This window comes from Saccopteryx bilineata, chromosome 5 (assembly GCF_036850765.1).
Source record: "Saccopteryx bilineata isolate mSacBil1 chromosome 5, mSacBil1_pri_phased_curated, whole genome shotgun sequence".
Classification (NCBI taxonomy): domain Eukaryota; kingdom Metazoa; phylum Chordata; class Mammalia; order Chiroptera; family Emballonuridae; genus Saccopteryx; species Saccopteryx bilineata.
The window spans coordinates 181574027-181593407 of record NC_089494.1 but is presented as its reverse complement, the minus strand read 5'-3'; the positions used below and the strand labels follow the sequence as shown (position 1 = coordinate 181593407).

The 19381-nt window shown below is 37.6% G+C and overlaps 1 protein-coding gene across 2 annotated transcripts in view; it reads left to right on the top strand.

Moving 5' to 3' along the window:
• Positions 1-19381, top strand: part of DAPP1 (dual adaptor of phosphotyrosine and 3-phosphoinositides 1) — a 75354-nt gene that overhangs the window by 40632 nt on the left and 15341 nt on the right. The gene's annotated exons all lie outside the window — the stretch shown is intronic.

The window sequence follows — 19381 nt, the reverse complement described above, 5'->3', positions numbered from 1 at the left end:
CTTCCTTTTTAACATCCTTCTGTGGTGCCCATGGTCTTCCCAGCTGGCCTGGACCTGCTGGCCCACTGGCCTCATCACATACTGCTATACCTACACTCACACTTGCAACCTGCTTCTCTCAACATCGTGCATTTCTGATTGTGATCCTCCTCCCTGCCCTGCATCTGAAATGCTACCAACACCACATTGTCGCCTCATTTTTTAAAACTTGAATCAGGGATCAGTATCTTCCAGGAAGACTTCCTAGCCCCCTTAGTGTCCTGCCTGTAAAATGCTCCTTTTCTGTGCTGCGAAGCACTATCTGTTTGCCTTTGTTCTGGAGGCCAACTCCCTGCACACGTGTCTGCTCTTCTCAGCAGCCTCACACTTCTCAGGACAGGCATCACAGCTTGTCTTTGTAGCTTGATAGCTTAGTCAGGTTTGCATCACACATTACTTTCTTGTTGCTATGCTATATTTACTCAAAAATTAAAATCCTGTAAATTGGTTGAGAAAACTATTTTAGCTTTGATAGAGTTAGCAGAGGAAGTATCAACCTCAGAACTAAAGAAATTTAGGAAAACAAAACAAATCGTCATCAGACCAAAGAACAAATTTAGACTTACTAATTCTTTGTTTTCCAGTTGACCCCGTATTCCTAACTTTCCTCTTTCCCCATCCTTACCCCACCACCAACCACCTCAGCAACTCTTTTATTTATACTCTCAGCTTAACTTCACATTCTCCTCTCTCCTTCTTCTCCTAAAGATTTCCACTCAAGGTCAATTGTTCCATAGCCCACTATGTGTGTTCTTTATCAACAGTAAAATGGAGGTAATACCTAATTTGAAGAGTTTTTGTGAGCATGAGATGCAGTATACTTAGGTAGAAGGAGATCAATTTAGACCAAATCCTAGAAGCCTTATTACTTATCTTCTTGTTTACTCCAGATGATTTAACTGCCCAAGTATCTAAATATGGTCATACATAGAATGTTCAGTATTATGGAGTTTTTCAAACAGTGGTGAATGAATGGTTGAGAATGATTGCACTCACACTATAAATGAGAAATCCATGAAGTTTATTTTGCAGTAATATAGACAGAAAACTATAAAGGGTTCTTAGTGGGTACAGAAGCATCTCTTATTACTTCTCACTAAGGAATGATTGATAACTGGACCCGCTGGCTGAGGAAACATGGATCAGATACTCTTGTCCTTTACTGAGCATAAGAGCTCTCAGCCTTTACTGTCACCCCCCAATGCCAACATGATACTGCACCTCCATCTCCAACCTGAGAGCTCTGAGGACTTCCAGACTTCCCTTTTCTCTTTTAGGGGTGCAGGTCTTGCACAAATTCTGCGATAGAGGAAGAAAATTCAGTCCTATTTACATAAAAAAAAAACTTCTTACTTGAAGTGAAAATGAAAACAGATGTCTTATTGCCCAGAAATGTAGATACTTATATAACACTCTTTAACATACTTTAGCAGCTGCATTTGGGGAAATTACTATTTAAATATTTTATAAAAAATATAGGATTGGGTTATTGAGATAGGATGATATTTAATTCACCTAATTAAACATTTTTTCTTTTTAAATTGAATTTACTAGATGACATTGGTTAATAAAATTATATAGGTTTCAGGTGTATAATTCTATAGCACATCATCTGTATATTCATTGTGTGTTCACCACCCCAAGTCAAGTCTCCCCTTCCATTATCACTTATCCCATTACCCTCTTCAACCTTCTCTCACCCCTACCTTTCCCTCTGATCATTCCCATACTGTTTTCCATGGGCTTTCTTTTGGTTTATTCCTTCTACCTTTTTTACCCAGCCTCTCCCAATCCTCTCCCCACTGACAGCTATCAGTCTATTCTCTGTGTCTATGCATCTGTTTCTATTTTGTTAGTTTATGTGACTTATAAGATTCCACATATAAGTGAAATCATATGGTATTTGTCTTTCTCTGACTGGCTTATTTCACATAGCATAATACTCTCCAAATCCATCAATGCTGTTGCAAAAGGTAAGATTTTCTTCTTTTTTATAGCCAAGTATTATTCCATTGTATATATGTACCACTGCTTTTTTTATCCACTCATCTACTGATGGGCACTTGGACTGCTTACAAGTCTTGGCGATGTAAATAATGTTACAATGAACACGGGTGGGGGGGCATATATCTGTGAAATTATTGCTCCAGGCTTCTTCAAATATATTCCCAGAAGTGGAATCATTGGGTCATAAGATAGTTCCATTTTTAAATTTTTGAGGTAATTTCATACTGTTTTCCACAGTAGCTGCACCAATCTGCATTCCCACCAACAGTTCATGAGTGTTCCCTTTTCTCTCATCTTTGCCAGCTCTTGTTGTTTATTGATTTATTGATGTAAGCATTCTGACAGGTGTGAGGTGATAGCTCATGGTGGTTTTAATTTGCATTTCTCTAATGACTAGTGACATTAACCATCATTTCATATGTCTATTGGCCATCTGTATGTCCTCTTTGAAGAAGTGATTATTCAGATCCTTTGCTTGTTTTTCCATTGGATTGTTTTTCTGGTGCTGAGTTGTTCATACATTAGAGATATTAATCCCTTATCAGATGTATCACTGATGAATACGTTTGCTCTTTCAGTAACCTGAGGTAAGTTCTCAGTGAGTCATCAGGTAGAGCAAGTGGAGTTCATCAGATCTCCGAGTTCAAACCCGGTGCCAGTGCTGGAACCGAGGCCACTCAGTAAATATCCCAGGATTATCAAGTTTAGCAGCTACCCACCTGGTGCTTGCACACTTATGTGATGGGGCAGAGTCTCAAAAAGTGGCCAGGGTGAGGCCAGCAGAGTTTATCAGCCCAAATAGACCAGATTTGGCCCTGTGAAGGGAGGGCTCTGCACCAGCATAGCATGTGAGAGAAAATATTCCCCTCTCCTAGAACCAGATAACTCAGTCTGTCCCAGATCCTGCCAGGAGCCCAGTCTCAGCAGAGCAGAGCCACCAAGAGTTTGGAGGCAGCAGCAACCAGGGTCCAGAAGAGTGAGGCTAATGGATTTCTCATGAAGGGCAGGTGTCAGTCAGGTTCAGGGGAAAGTGAGGATAATGGCTCCCACTTCAAAGCCTCGCAACTCAGTCACTGACACCTCTTGAGCCTGCCCAGACCTCTACACCTTGGCCCAGGCAACTGACTCCTCTGCAGACTATAAGCTCAATAGGGTAAGGCATCAGGGAGTCCAGAGGGTGGGGTTATTGCATCCACCCAGGCTCATGCCATACAGAAGAGTGAGCTCCACCCAAGAAAGATGGCGTTTACAGTGTGGAAGAGTGACTCAGCACAGGGGACCTACCTGCTGTTTCCTTAGCTTTCTCCCCAGAGCCGAAGACCCCCATCTCTCCTTGCATGACTCTAGTTTTCTCTGCCCTCCCTCCACTGCCAGGGTGAGTAGGTGGAAATGAGATTTTTGTGCATTAGCCCTTGAAGAGGGCACTTGTACCTCTAGAAAACTCTTGACCCTCCCTGGCAAACAGAATCACCAATGATTTTCCCAGTCAGATATTATGTGGGTGCCTCTTCTCGGCTCTGGTGCTCTGGACTGTAAGGCCTGGGGTGTAGTTGAAATGCTCTTTAGGGGGAACCTTTGCAACTGAGATATCCTTCTGGAATATCAGCCACTGACCATGGGAGGGGGACAGCGGTTTTTGTGTCTCTGTCCTTCCTACCAGTCTCAAAGTGGCTTCTTCTGTAATCATTGATTGTAAGATTTATCTTCAGCTAATCTTCAGCTGGTAATTTGAGTTTATTTCTCTATATTTTAGTTGTAGTTTTCATTCTGCCCTGGGTGGGCATGACTGTAACATCCACCTACTCTACTGCCATCTTGGATCTTCTTTTTTTTTTTTAATTAAATTTATTGGGATGACATTGGTTAATAAAATTATTGAATATATAGGTTTAAAGTGTGCAATTTTATGATACATTATATGTATCTTGCATTGTGTGCCCATCATCCAAAAGTCAAATCTTCTTCTGTCACCATATATTTGACCCCCTTTACTCTTTACTACTCCTAACTCCCCTTCCATTTAGTAACCACCAAACTGTTCTCCCTATGAGTTTTTGTTTGTTTTTCTTGTTTGTTCATCGGTTGCTTTCAGTTTTACAGCTTACATATGAATAAAATAATGTGGTTCTTGACTTTTTCTATCGGACTTATTTCACTTTGCATGATATTCTCAAGAATGTTGTTGCAAATGGCAGTATTTCATTTTTTCTTATGCCTGAGTAGTATTCCATTGTTATATGTACCACATCTTCTTTATCCAATCCTCTATCAAAGGACACTTTCGATGTCCTGATCACTGTGAATAATGCTGCAATGTACATAGGGGTGCATATATCTTTGTGAATAAATGTTTTCAAATTTTTCTGGTGAGGGATTTCTGGGTTACATGGTAATTCTATACTTAATTTTTTTGAAGAACCTCCACATTGTTTTCCAAAGTGATTGTATCAATTTACACTCTCATCAGCAGTGAATGAGGATTCCTTTTTTCTACAACCTCTCCAATACTTGTAATTACTTGTCTTGTCAATAATAGTCATTCTAACAGGTGTGAAGTGGTATCTTTTGATTTGCACATTGTGAAGTTGAGCATCTTTTCATATAATCTGCATGTCTTTTGGGGAGCAATATCTGTTCAGATCCTCTGCCCATTTTTTTTTAATTAATTTTAATAGGGTCACATTGATAAATCAGGGTACATATGTTCACAGAAAACAGCTCTAGGTTATTTCATTATGCTGCATTCCCATCACCCAAAGTCCAATTGTCTTCCGTCACCTTCTAACTGGTTTTCTTTGTGTCCCTCCCCTCCCCCGACCCCCTCCCTCTCCTCCTCCCCACCCCATAACCCCCACACTCTTGTCCATGTCTCTGAGTCTCATTTTTATGTCCCACCTATGTATGGAATCATATAGTTCTTAGTTTTTTCTGATTTACTTATTTCGCTCAGTATAATGTTATCAAGGTTAATCCATGTTGTTGTAAATGATCCGATGTCATCATTTCTTATGGCTGAGTAGTATTCCATAGTATATATGTACCAAAGCTTTCTAATCCATTCGTCCACTGACGGACACTTGGGCTGTTTCCAGATCTTCACTATTGTGAACAATGCTGCCATAAACATGGGGGTGCATTTCTTCTTTTCAAACAGTGCTATGGTGTTCTTGGGGTATATTCCTAAAAGTGGGATAGCTGGGTCAAAAGGCAGTTCGATTTTAAATTTCTTGAGGAATCTCCATACTGTTTTCCACAGTGGCTGCACCAGTCTGTATTCCCACCAGCAGTGCAGGAGGGATCCCTTTTTTCCACATCCTCGCCAGCACTTATTCTGTGTTGTTTTGTTGATGAGCGACATTCTGACTAGTGTGAGGTGATATCTCATTGTGGTTTTAATTTGCATTTCTCTAATCATTAGTGATGTTGAGCATTTTTTCATATACCTGTTGGCCATCTGTATGCCCTCTTTGGAGACGTGTCTATTCATTTCTTTCACCCATTTTTTGATTGGATTGTTTATCTTCCTGGTATTGAGTTTTACAAGTTCTTTATAAATTTTGGTTATTAACCCTTTATCAGACATATTGTCAAATATATTCTCCCATTGTGTAGTTTGTCTTTATATTCTGTTCTTATTATCTTTAGCTGTGCAGAAGCTTTTTAGTTTGATATAGTCCCATTTGTTTATCTTGTCTTTTATTTCACTTGCCCGTGGAGAAAAATCGGCAAATATATTGCTGCGAGAGATGTCAGAGAGCTTACTGCCTATGTTTTGCCCATTTTTTAATTGGATTGTTTGTTTGGTGTTGAGTTGTATGAGTTTTTGTACATTTTGGATATTAAAGCCTTGCTAGAGCTGCTGTTTGTAAATGTCTTCTCCCATTCAGTTGATTGACTTTTTGTTTACATTTCTTTCCCTGAGCAGAAGCTTTTGAGTTTAATACAGTCCTCTTTATTTATTTTGCCTCTACTTTTCTTGCATTATGGGTCACATTTATTAAATCTTCTCTAAGATCAAGGTCCACAAGTTTCATGTTTGTTGTCTTCTATAAAATGAGGTACCTAAGAATAAATTTTGTTTCAGGTCTTATATTTAGATCTTTGATTCATTTTGAGTTATTTTTTTATATGGTGGCTATCTAGTTTTATTCTTTTACATGTGGCTTTCTAATTTTCTCTGCACAATTTATTGAAGAAGCTTTCTCTATGCCATTCTGGTTTGGGGCTCCTTTGACAGAAGTATTTGCTTGTATACATGTGGGTTTGTTTCTGGGCTCTCAATTCCATTCTATTGGTCTCTGTGTCTGTTTTTCTGACAATACTGTGCTGTTTTGATTGTCACTTTGTAGTATAATTGAAGTCAAAGACTGTGATACCTCTAGCTTTATTCCTTTTTCTCAGGATTGTTTGGCCTTTTGGGGTCTTTTCTGTTTCCCTAAAAATCTGGTGATTCTTTATTCTATTTCTTTAAAAAATTACCATTGGGATTTTGATGAGAATTGTATGAAATCTATATATTGCTTTGGGTAATGTAGATATTTTAACTATATTGATTCTTTCAATTCATAAACGTGAAATACCTTTTAATTTTTTTGTCTTTTTCCATCTCTTTTAGTAATATTTCAGTGTATAGTTTCTTTGAGGTCTTTAATTTATTCTTAGGCACCTCATTTTATTCTTTTGGTTGCAACTGCTAGAGAAATTTTTTTCCTATTTCTTTTTTCTGAAAATGTATAGTTATCATATAGAAATGCAATGAATTTTTATGCATTGGTTTTATATCTTGAAACTTTACTGTGTTTATTGTTTGTAACAGATTTTTGGTCAAGTCTTTAAGGTTTTCCATATTTAAAAAAAACTATGTCATCTATAAAAAGTGAAAATTTTATTTCTTCCTTCCCAATTTAGATGCCTTTTATTTATTTCTTTTGCCCAATTTCTCTAGCTAGGAATTCCAGTAGTGTGTTGAGTAAGAGTGGTTAGAGTGAACATCCTTGTCTTGTCTCTGATCTTAAAGGAAAAGCTTTCAGCCCTGGCTGGTTGGCTCAGTGGTAGAGTGTTGGCCTGGCGTGCAGAAGTCCCGGGTTCGATTCCCGGCCAGGGCACACAGGAGAAGCGCCCATCTGCTTCTCCACCCCTCCCCCTCTTCTTCCTCTCTGTCTCTCTCTTCCCCTCCCACAGCCGAGGCTCCATTGGAGCAAAGATGGCCCGGGCGCTGGGGATGGCTCCTTCGCCTCTGCCCCAGGCGCTAGAGTGGCTCTGGTCGCGACAGAGCGATGCCCCGGAGGGGCGGAGCATCCACCCTGGTGGGCAGAGCGTGCCCCCTGGTGGGCATGCCGGGTGGATCCCGGTCGGGCGCATGCGGGAGTCTGTCTGACTGTCTCTCCTCGTTTCCAGCTTCAGAGAAATACAAGGGAAAAAAAAAAAAGAAAAGAAAAAGAAAAGCTTTCAGTGTTTCACTATTGATTATGATATTAGCTAAATGTTTGTCTATTATGTTGAAGTATTTTCCTTCTATAGCCATTTTGTTGAGTGTTTTAATAATCATTGGATGGGTTATCTTATCAAATGCTTTTTCTGCATCTATTGATATGATCATATGATTTTTATTCTTTAATTTGTTAATGAAGTGTATTACATTGATCAGTTTGCGTATGTTGAGCCATAGTTGTGACCCCGGAATAAACCCCAATGTATTGTTGAATGCAATTTGCTAATATTTTCTTTAGAAGTTTTGCACATATATTTATCAGAGATGTTGGTAGTTTTCTTTTTTTGTGTCATTCTTTCCAGGTTTTGGTATGTGGGTTATATTGGCCCTGATGTGTTAAGAAGTACTGCCTCTTCTTCAATATTGTGAAACCATTTGAGAAAACTAAGTATCATATTTGTTTTAAATGTTTGGTAGAATTCACTAGTGAAGCCATTGTGGACTTTAACATTTTGGAGGTATTTAATGGTTGTTCCAATCTCCTCACTATTGATTAGTCTATTCAGATTTTCAAGTTTTTGAAATTTAGTCTAGGAAGGAGATAATATTTCTAAGAATTTATATATAAAGTTCATTGAATTAGGTTGCATATAGTCTTTCAGAGTGTTCTTCTATGGTTCTTTGTATTTCTCTTTTTTTATTTTTATTTTTTATTTTATTTTTTTACAGATAGAGTCAGATAGAGGGATAGATAGGGCAGACAGACAGGAACGGAGAAAGATGAGAAGCATCAATCATCAGTTTTTCGTTGCGACACCATAGTTGTTCATTGATTGCTTTCTCATATGTGCCATGACCGTGGGTCTTCAGCAGACTGAGTAACCCCCCGCTCGGGCCAGTGACCTTGGGTCCATGCTAGTGAGCTTTTTGCTCAAGACAGATGAGCCCGCACTCAAGCTGGCAACCCCAGGGTCTCAAATCTGGGTCCTTCTGCATCCCAGTCCAACACTCTATACACTGCGCCACCGCCTGATCAGGCAATCCTTTATATTTCTGTGATGTCTGAGACTTCACAGAAGAGATGACTTCTCTTTCTTCATTTCTGATTTTGTTTGAGTCTTTCTCTTTTTTCTTTAGTGAGTCTGGCCAGAGGTTTATCAATTTTATTAAAATTTTTTTAAATAACCAGCTTTTTTTTGCATTAATTTTTTGTATACTCATTTTGTCTCTATTTCATTTAATTCTGCTCTAATTTTTAATTATTTACTTTTTCTGCTGACTTTGGGCTGCTTCTGTTCTTCTTTTTATAGTTCTTTAAATTGCAATGTTAGATAGTTTACTTAGAATTTCTCTTGTTTCTCGAGATAAGTCTGCAATGGTATGCACTTCCTTCTTATTCTTGCTTTTGCTGCATACCAAAAGTTTTGATATGTCATATTGTCATTCTCATTTGTCTCCTTATATCATTTGATCTCAACTTTTATTTCTCTTTTAGTCCAGTTATTTTTAGTAGTTTTTTGCTTATTTGCCACATATTTGTGGGTATGTTTTTTTTTATTCCTTTTGGCAGTTGATTTCTAATTTCAAACCATTGTCATCAGAGAATATACTTGGTATGATTTCAAGCTTCCTAAATTTGTTGATGCTAGTTTTATGTCCCAACATATTATCTATTTTTGAGAATGTCCCATGTGCACTAGAGAAAAATGTATAATCTGGTATTCCGAGATGAAAGTCTCTGTAAATGTCAATTATGTCTATTTGGTCTAATGTATCATATAAGGCTGATATTTCTTTATTTGTATTTTGTTTGGATGATTTATCTATAGGTGTTTAGATCCCCTACAAAGATTGTGGTTTTGTTAGTTTCTCCCTTTGGTTCTATTAGTAGTTGCTTTATATATAAATATTTTGGTGCTTCCTAATATATATATATATATATATATAGAGAGAGAGAGAGAGTAGTGTTGTGTTCATGATTCAGTGTCCCTTTTATCATTATAAAATGTCCATCTTTGTCTCTTGTTAACTTTTTTTGTCTTGAAACTTATTTTGTAAGATATAAGTTAGACTACACCTGCTTTTCTGTGGAAGTCATTTGCTAATTTTTTCCTCCATTAAGTCAGCTGTTTCCTAAGCTTGTAACTTATTCTTATTTCTTTTATTGAACTCTTTATTCTCCAGAATTTCTATGGTTCTTGTTTAAAGTTTCAATCTCTTTGGTAAAGTACTCATTTTGTTCATTGGTTTTATTACTGAGTTTATTAAACTGCCTACTTGTGTTTTCTTGTAACTCAGTGAGGTTTTTCAGAACTGTAATATTAAATTCTCTGTCATTTAAGTCACATATTCCCATGTCTTTAAGTTTATTTTCTGGAAGTTTTTCTTTTCTGAGTTGCCTTGTTACCTTGGTTATTCATGGTATTTGATGGCATTCTTTCTTTATCTAGGCATCTATATTTGAGTAACACTTCTCTAATAAATTGATGAGAAGAAGCCTTTCTATTGTTTTCTAATAGGGGTGCTGAAACACATGTTTTATAGTTCTCTTGCACTGCCCTGGTTTTTGAGATGTCTGTGGGCTGTGGAAGATGTCTTATGTTCCTTGGGAAGGTGGGTGTCTCTTCCGTGTTCAGATTGTCTTGGTCTCAGAGCAATGTGATGGGCGATGGGGTTATACATCTGTGAAATCCCAGTGCTTTCCTCTGCAGCCAGATGCTTCCAGCAGTGTAGCCTGAGTGAGTGGGGGTGAGGTGAGCTGGGGGAGGCTGGCTGGTGCCTCAGTTGCTTTGTTCACCCAGAAATGGTGAATAGCAGACCTCAACATCCTCCACTCTGTACCTCCACTCAACCCTGGGCTTAATCACAGAGCATACCTGTCACTCAGAGGGAGAAAAAAAGGATGTTTCTGTAGTACCAGTGCTCAAGTTCTCAGGTAATGGGCTCTGCAACCCAACACTCACTGCTACAGCTTCTTCTGGGACCTTCTTTGGCTCTTGGAGGGTGAGGGAAGATGAGCTATGGGAAGATGAGAAGAGGCAGTCAGACTCTGTGGTTTATTTCTCTGTCTGGAATGCCAATTGCTGAACAACTGTGGCCATACGACTGGCCTCCAACTGCTTACTGATCACCTCTGCAGGAATATTCATTGTGTTTCTCTGCTCATCTTGGCTTAAGGCAGTGCCAGAAGCAACTTGATTCTTTCTCACTCCAGTCTGAACCTTGCAGTGAACTCTGGGTTGAGAACTGTGGTTGCACAATTCTAGCATCATCTAAACCCTTCTGCCTTTTCACCTCTCTGGTTTAGTCCCACTTGTTCACCTTCAGATATTTCAATGCATAGATCTCTCAAATATGTTTGTATGTTGAGCAGGAAATCTAGTGGTGGGATTCAAATAATTTAACAACTGGTTCTCTGCCCTAATGGCCATTTAATGTATAGAAAAATGACATACCAAAAGGTAGTTTATTATTTTATGCATTTAATACTTATATAAAAACAATAAAAGAGGTAAACAAAACTAGATTATGTTATAAGAAAGAGTTTTAAAATATTAATGAAAAAATATTAAGTAATACTCGACAAAAAACAATAAAACTATTATTTAAGATATTTTCATATTGTTTCTTGATGGCATCCTCATTTGCAATTTTCTTTGCTTTTATCTGAGCATAAGCAGCTGTGTGATTTATCCTTAACCATCTTTTTACTATAAGAGTAGGATCCCATTCCTTTAGAGCAGTGGTAGTCAACCTGGTCCCTACCGCCCACTAGTGGGTGTTCCAGCTTTCATGGTGGGCGGTAGCAGAGCAACCAAAGTATAAATAAAAAAATAGATTTAGCCCTGGCCGGTTGGCTCAGTGGTAGAGCATCGGCTTGGTGTGCAGTAGTCTCAGGTTTGATTCCCGGCCAAGGCACACAGGAGAAGTGCCCATCTGCTTCTCCACCCCTCCCCTTCTCCTTCCTCTCTGTCTCTCTCTTCCCTTCCCACAGCCAGGGCTCCATTGGAGCAGAGTTGGCCTGGGCAATGGGGGTGGCTCTATGGCCTCTGCCTCAGGCACTAGAATGGCTCTGGTTGCAATAGAACAACACCCCATATGGGCAGAGCATTGCCCCCAGGTGGGCATGCTGAGTGGATCCCAGTCGGGCGCATACAGGAGTCTGTCTGACTGCCTCCTCGTTTCCAACTTCAGAAAAATACAAAAAAAAAAAAAAGATAGATTTAACTATAGTAAGTTGTTTTATAAAGATTTATTCTGCCAAACTTAGCAAAAATCTGACATAAAGTACTTGGTAAGTATTTATTATTATATGCTTTAACTTGCTATAACTCTGCTGTTTAAATTTTATAAAGTAAAGTTACTTCCCTACTTTATAAATCACCATTACTGTGGAACTGGTGGGCGATTAGAAAATTTTACTGCTATCAGAGATACAAAAGTGGGCGGTAGGAATAAAAAGGTTGACTACCCCTGCTTTAGAGGTAGGCACTTAGAATATGCTGTTTGGAAAATAAATATTAAAAAAGAGTTAAGAGTGTAAATTTGTGATTTCTACATTGGGCAGCTGCTTAAGCACCCATCTTAGTGAGAATCCTGATTACAAGTACTATTTTAACAACTGATTAGCCGAACTCAACCAAAAATTATGTATCGGTTCTGCTGAACCGGTGCAAACTGGCTGAATGCCACCACCAAGACAATTCTTTTTTGAATTAGAGCTATTCAATTTGAAGAAACTTCAAGGGAAGAGACCAAGGGGACTTCTCATGCTACCATTCTTCTAATGTCCTCTAAATTGTTTTTAAATGTCTATGATACATCCAGTTTTAAGCATAGGTGTTTGGTAGTAAATTAGGCAAAGGCTCTGCCCTCATTAAGCTCATCTTCCAGTTGAGGAATCACAGGCAATAATCTATGTAATAATATAAAAACCATAGTAATACATTATAAAAAGAAAAAGTAAGATAGAGAAGAGAGATACAGGGGAGGTCTATTTGAGGAGGTGACATTTGAGCAGGGGCTTTTCTGAGGAAAGGAAAGACTCATGTCAACATGTGTGAGTATTGCAGGGAAAGAGACCAGCACAAAAGCCCTTATGTGGGAATTACATTGAGATATTTTAAAAACTAACAGGAAGATCATAATGACTAACATGGAATGAGCTAGAAAAAATGTGGTAGGAGATGAAATTATTGAGATAATAAGGCAGCATGAAAAGCAATGATGTTCTCAAGAAGAAGTACTGCCCAGCTAAGTGTTTGGAAATTTATGAGAATGTTTTAGTTGTCACAGTGCATTGGGGCACTACTAACACTAGTGGGTGTCAAGAACTGATAGTCTGAGACTGAACCCTACTTGCAAGCTAAAAAGTTAGTCTCCCACAGTTTCATGGATGCTGATAGATGGCACCAGACTTCTGGTTGTCTGACTTTTCCACTGGAGAATGACAGTTTCTAACACTTACAGCTGTTTGCTGTACAAACATGTTTTAATATTTGGTCTAAGACAAATAGCTGTTAGCGCTTTGCTCCTAAGTTGTCAAGAAACAGTTGCTAAGAAATAGCAAGGGTCATGGAGCTGAAATATGCCTCGATACATATTGAAGGCTTATCCTGCCCAAATGTCAGCTGTCCCTCCTTTACACAGCATGAAGGGCCTCGTGGGAAAAAGTAAAGAATTTATTTATTTTTAACTGCTGAAGAGAAATTTTGAAAGTTTTGAATAATAATTTGTTTTTAAGTTTGGGGAAAAGGATCATTTTAACTACTAAGTGGAAAATGGTGTGGGGACAAATTTGGATACAAGGAGACCAGTTAGGACAGTGGTCCCCAACCCCCGGGTCGCGGACTGGTACCAGTCCATGGGCCATTTGGTACCGGTCCGCAGAGAAAGAATAAATAACTTAAATTATTTCCGTTTTATTTATATTTAAGTCTGAACAATGTTTTATTTTTTAAAAATGACCAGATTCTCTCTGTTACATTCATCTAAGACTCACTCTTGACGCTTGTCTCAGTCACGTGATACATTTATCCATCCCACCCTAAAGGCCGGTCCGTGAAAATATTTTCTGACATTAAACCGGTCCGTAGAGCCCAAAATAGGTTGGGGACCACTGAGTTAGGAGACTGTTAACAGCAGACCAGTTAAAAAAACTAATGGTGGTAACTGAAACTAAGGAGAGAGGATTAGAATGGGTACTTAGAACAGGAGGAAGAGATAACTGGTCAATTTCCAGATGTGTTTTGAAAGTAGCAGAGACAAGACTTAATGTGGCTTGAATGTATTGTGTGAAAGAAAGCAAGAGGGTAAACACTTCTCCACTGACTAAGATTGCTAAGATTGAGGGAGGAATGTGTTTTGGGGGATGCAAATGAGCAGCTCTGTTTTGAACTTAGAAATGTGAAATTCTAATCAGTTATGTTGGTAGAGATTAAGTGAGTAGAAACTAAGTAAAATAATATATGTTAAGTGTTTGACATAGATTAGGTCCTATTTAAAATGTTAACTTCCTTAACTTTCCTTTTGTGGTATTTGATATTTTTAACAACTTCCTTCTAAAATTTCCATTCCCTTTGCTTCTGCAACATCTTTCTTTCTTATTCTGTTATCTCTATAACACATAGTTCCTTTCCTTTGACACTTCTCTTGTATGTTTGCCATTTTTAGTATTGTTTTTGAAGCTCTTCTCACAGTTAACACTTTAATGTCTGTCTTTCTAGATTTTTTCTTAAATAAGGATGATATATTATATATAATACATATTATATATCTAATGACCTCTTTATTGTAAATAGAATTATAATCTGCTTGTTTAATTAATTATCTTGATAACATCTCATGTCATTACATAATCTTCAAAATCATCATTAAAACAAATTCCTAAATATTCTAATATTTATATATACCATAATTTATTTACTCAATATTCTATTATGTTTTTATGTTCTGTTTTTGGTGGTTATTCAGTGTTTGATGAAAATATACATACTATTATTATTATAAATAATTTTAATCTCACAGGAAAAAAATTGCAAGAATAGTACAAAGATTATACTATACACAAGAATAAACTCAAAATAGATTTAAGACTTAAATGTTAGACTAGAAACCATAAAAATCCTAAAAAAAGACATAGACAATAAATCTCACACATTCTTGAAGCAATATTTTTTCTGAGATATTACCTCAGGCAAGGAGAACAAATGATAAAATAAACAAAGGGAACTACATTATACTAAAAAGTTTTTGCACAGCAAAGGAAACCACTAACAAAATGAAAAGACAACCCACTGATTGGGCAAACATATTCACCAATGGTACATCTGATAAGTTTAATATGCAAAGTTTATAAGAAACTTATACAAGTCAACACCAAGAGAAGCAAACCATCCAATTAAAAAGTGGGCAAAGGACTTGAGTAGACACTTCTCCAAAGAGGACATGCAGATGGCTAATCAGCATATGAAAAGATGCTCAACATCACTAATCATCAGAGAAATGCAAATTAAAATCACAATGAGATATCAACCCACACCTATGAGGATGGCTATCATCAATAAAGCAACAAACAACAAATGTTGGTGAGAATGTGGAGAAAAGGGAACCTTCATGCACTGTTGGTGGGAATGCAGATTGGTGCAGCCACTGTGAAGAGTAGCATGGAGTTACCTAAAAAAAAATTTAAATGAAACTACCTTATGATCCAGCGATTCCACTTCTGGAAATACAGTTGAAAAAGCTCTAAATGTTAATTTGAAAGAATCTATACCCCCTTATGTTTATTGTAGCATTATTTACAATAGCCAAGATTTGGAAACAACCCAAGTGTCCATCAGTAGATGAGTGGATAAAAAAGCAGTGGTTCATTTACATGATGGAATACTACTTGGTTATAATAAAAAAGGAAATCTCTCTCTCTTTTTTTTTTTTTTTTTGCAACAACATGGATGGACCTGGAGAATATTATGTTAAGTGAAATAAGCCAATCAGAGAAAGACAAGTACCATATGTTTCATCTACATATGAAATACAATGAACAAAATTAACTAACAAGCAAAACAGAAACAGATTCATAGATACAGAGAGTAGATTGATGTCTGTCAGAAGGGAGGGGAGTTGGGAGGCTAGGTGAAAAAGGTGAGGAGATTAAGCAAAGAAAAAAAAACTCATAAGTACAACAAACAGTATGGTGATTACCAGAGGGAAAGGAGGGCAAGAGGAGGCAAGAAGAGGGTAGAACGGGGGATAAATGGTGATGGAACAAAGCTTGTCTTGGGGTGGTGTGCACACAATACAGTATACAAATGATGTATTATAGAACTATACACCTGAAACCTAGATAATTTTATTAATCAATGTCACCCCAATAAATTCAATAAAAATTTTAAAAAGATAATAGTGTAAAAAAAATGTATTTGTTCCTGAGCCATTTGAGACTTAACCTACATGATGCCTCCTCATCACTGCAGTATTTCAGAGTGTATTTCCTACACACGTTGCCTACATCACCACGTAGAGCCATTCAGATTAGAACATTAGGATTGAGACAGTGCCACCATCCCATCCACAGATCTAATTCAGATTTTGCTAGGTTTCCCAATATAGTCCTATAGCACAAAAGGGTTCAGTCCACATTCACAAGTGGCATTTATTTGTCTCACCTCTTGAATATTCTTTACTCTGGAACACTTCCTCAGTTTTCTCTTGATTTCGTGACTGTGACACTTCTGAAAATAAAAGGCCAGTTATTTTGAGAACTGTTCTTCAACTTTGATTTGTCCTATGTGGCCAAACATTAGATTCAGGTTTTGCATTGTTGGTAGAAATACCGCAAAGCTGATATTTGCTCTTCTCAGTGCATCCTCCCCAGTGTGACATAATTTCAGTCTGTCTCATTACATTTTGTTTGATTGCTTAATTAGCCAGGTTTCTTTACTCTAAAATCACTTTCATCCCTTTTTTATTGATAAACATTTTGAGGGAGGTTGAGACTAAGTAAATATCCTGTTCTTCATTATACTCTTATCCACCAGTTTTAGCATCCATTGATATTTCTTGGCTATTTAATAATTACTGTATTGTTGTGAAATGGCCATTCTATGGTTCTTTTTCCTTTTATATTTATTGTTGTCATTGTACTCTAAGAAAAAACATTTTATTTTCTGAATTTCTTCAGTCATTTATTTTAATATCAATAGGTTATCATCATGACTATGACTATTATTTTTTTAATTTTTAAATTTTATTTAGAAAATTAACTTTAACAGGGTGACATTGATCAATTAGAGTGCATAGCTTTCAGGTAAACATTTCTATAGCATTTGAACTGCTGATTATGTTGTATGCCCATCACCCAAAGTCAAATAATTTTCTGTCACCTTATATTTATTCCTCTTTACACCCTTTCCCTAACCCCTTTCCCTCACCTCTAAATCTCCATCCCCCTGATAACCATTGCACTCTTATCTATGTTCATGAGTCTCAGCTTTGTATCTCACCTATGTGTAAGATCATACAGTTTTTAGCTTTTTCTGATTAACTTATTTCATTCAGTAGAATGTTATCAAGGTCCATTCATGTTGTCGTAAATGACTCTATGTCGTCATTTCTTATGGCTGAGTAGTATTCCATGGTATAGATATACCATATCTTCTTTATCATATCCTCTATTGAGGGGCACTTTGGTTGTTTCCATGTGTTGGCCACTGTGAATAATGCTGCGATGAATATGGGGATGCATGTATCTTTACATACAAATGTTTTCAAGTTTGGGAGGTAGATACCCAGTAGGGGGATTACTGGGTCATATAGTAATTCTATTCTTAATTTTTTAAGAAACCACAATACTTTCTTCCAAAATAGTTGTACTAATTTGTATTCCCATCAACAGTGTATGAGGGTTCCTTTTTCTCCACAGCCTCTCCAATACTTGTTATTACCTGTCTTGTTGATAATAACCAATTTAACAGGTGTGAAGTGGTATCCCATTGTACTTTTAAAATGCATTTCTTGAATAGCTAGTGAATATGAGCATTTTTTCATATATCTGTTGGCTGTTTGTATGTCTTTTTAAGAGAAGTGTCTCTTCAGGTCCTCACACCATTTTTTAATTGGATCATTTGCTTGTTTGTTGCTGAGCTTTGTGAGTTCTTTAAATATTTTGGATGTTAACCCTTTATCAGAGCTGTTGTTTGCAAATATCATCTCCCGTTTTGTTGGCTATTTGTTTTAATGTCAGTTTATTTTGCTGTACAGAAGCTTTTTAGTTTGATGTAGTCCCATTCATTTATTTTTGCCTTTACTTCCCTTACCTCAAGGGTCAATTTTTTTTTTCCTGTCCCACCACATCTAGACTCCAAGGAGAAGGGACTACAGGTGGGAAGGCTGGGCCCACCCCCGCAGGCCCTGGGCAGGCATTAGTCACCAAGGCCTCCAGATGCTCTGGGCTATGCGGGCAGTGGTCAGGATGTCCAGGGTGGCGGGTACCAACTCTAGCCCCTCAGCAGGTACACAACTCAGTTCAACCTCGGGGGCCTCCTCTAGGTCGGAGCACAGGTCATCCCCAGGGGCTGGGGAGCTAGGTAGTGGGGACTCCAGGGCCCCTTCTGTGAGCCAGCTGCTTTGCCTAGGGGCTCCCAGGGGCCCTGTCAGAGCATCCCCGAGCAGATCTTGAAAGCTGCTGCCCTCGCATAATTGTTCTCTATGGCCAAGGTCCATGAGTTTAGTGCCTATATTTTCTTCTATGTAATTTATTGTTTCAGATCTTATGTTTAGGTCTTTGATTCACTTTGAATTAATTTTTATGCAGGGGACAAACTGTAGTCAAATTACATTCTTTTGCATGTGGCTTCCTAATTTTTCCAGCACCATTTATTGAAGAGGCTTTCTTTTCTCCAATGTGTGTTTTTGGCTCCTCTGTTGAAGATGATTTGACCACATATATGTGGTTTTATTTTTGGGCTCTCAATTCTGTTCCATTGGTCCATGTGTCTATTTTTCTGCCAGTACCATGTTGTTTTGATTATCATGGCTCTATCGAATAATTTTGAATCAGCTATTGTAATACCTCCAACTTTGTGCCTTTTCCTTAAGAGTGCTATGACTATTCGAGGTTTTTTATGGTTCCATATAAACCTGGTGATTTTTAGTTCCATTTCTTTAAAAAATGCTATTGAAATTTTAATGGGAATTGCATTAAATTTGTATATTGTTTTGGGGTAATATGGCCATTTTAATTATGTTGATTCTTCCAATCCATGAACATGGCATATTTTTCCATTTCATTATGTCTTTTGCTATTTCCTTCAATGATGTTTTGTAGTTTTCAGTATATAGATACTTTACATTCTTTTTTTTTTTTTTTTAAGAGGTTCTTTTTTTTTTTAATTTTTTTTTTAATTTTATTTATTCATTTTAGAAAGGAGAGAGAGAGGGAGAGAGAGAGAGAGAGAGAAGGGGGGAGGAGCTGGAAGCATCAACTCCCATATGTGCCTTGACCAGGCAAGCCCAGGGTTTCGAACCGGCGACCTCAGCATTTCCAGGTCGACGCTTTATCCACTGCGCCACCACAGGTCAGGCGATACTTTACATTCTTTAAGTTTATCCCCCAATGAATATTTTTTTGCAACTGTAGAAGGGATTTTTTTAGTTTATTTTCCAGTTTCATTGTTTGCATATATGAAAGCAATAGACTTCTATATATTGATTTTCTATCCTGTAACCTTACTGTATTGGTTAATTGTTTCTATTAGTCTTTCTATGGAGTCTTTGGGGCTTTCTATATACAAGATCATGTTATCTGCAAAAAGTGATACCTTTAGTTCTTGTTTTCCAATCTGAATGCCTTTTATTTCTTTCCCTTGTCTGATAGCTCTGGCTAAAAATTCCATCACTATGTTG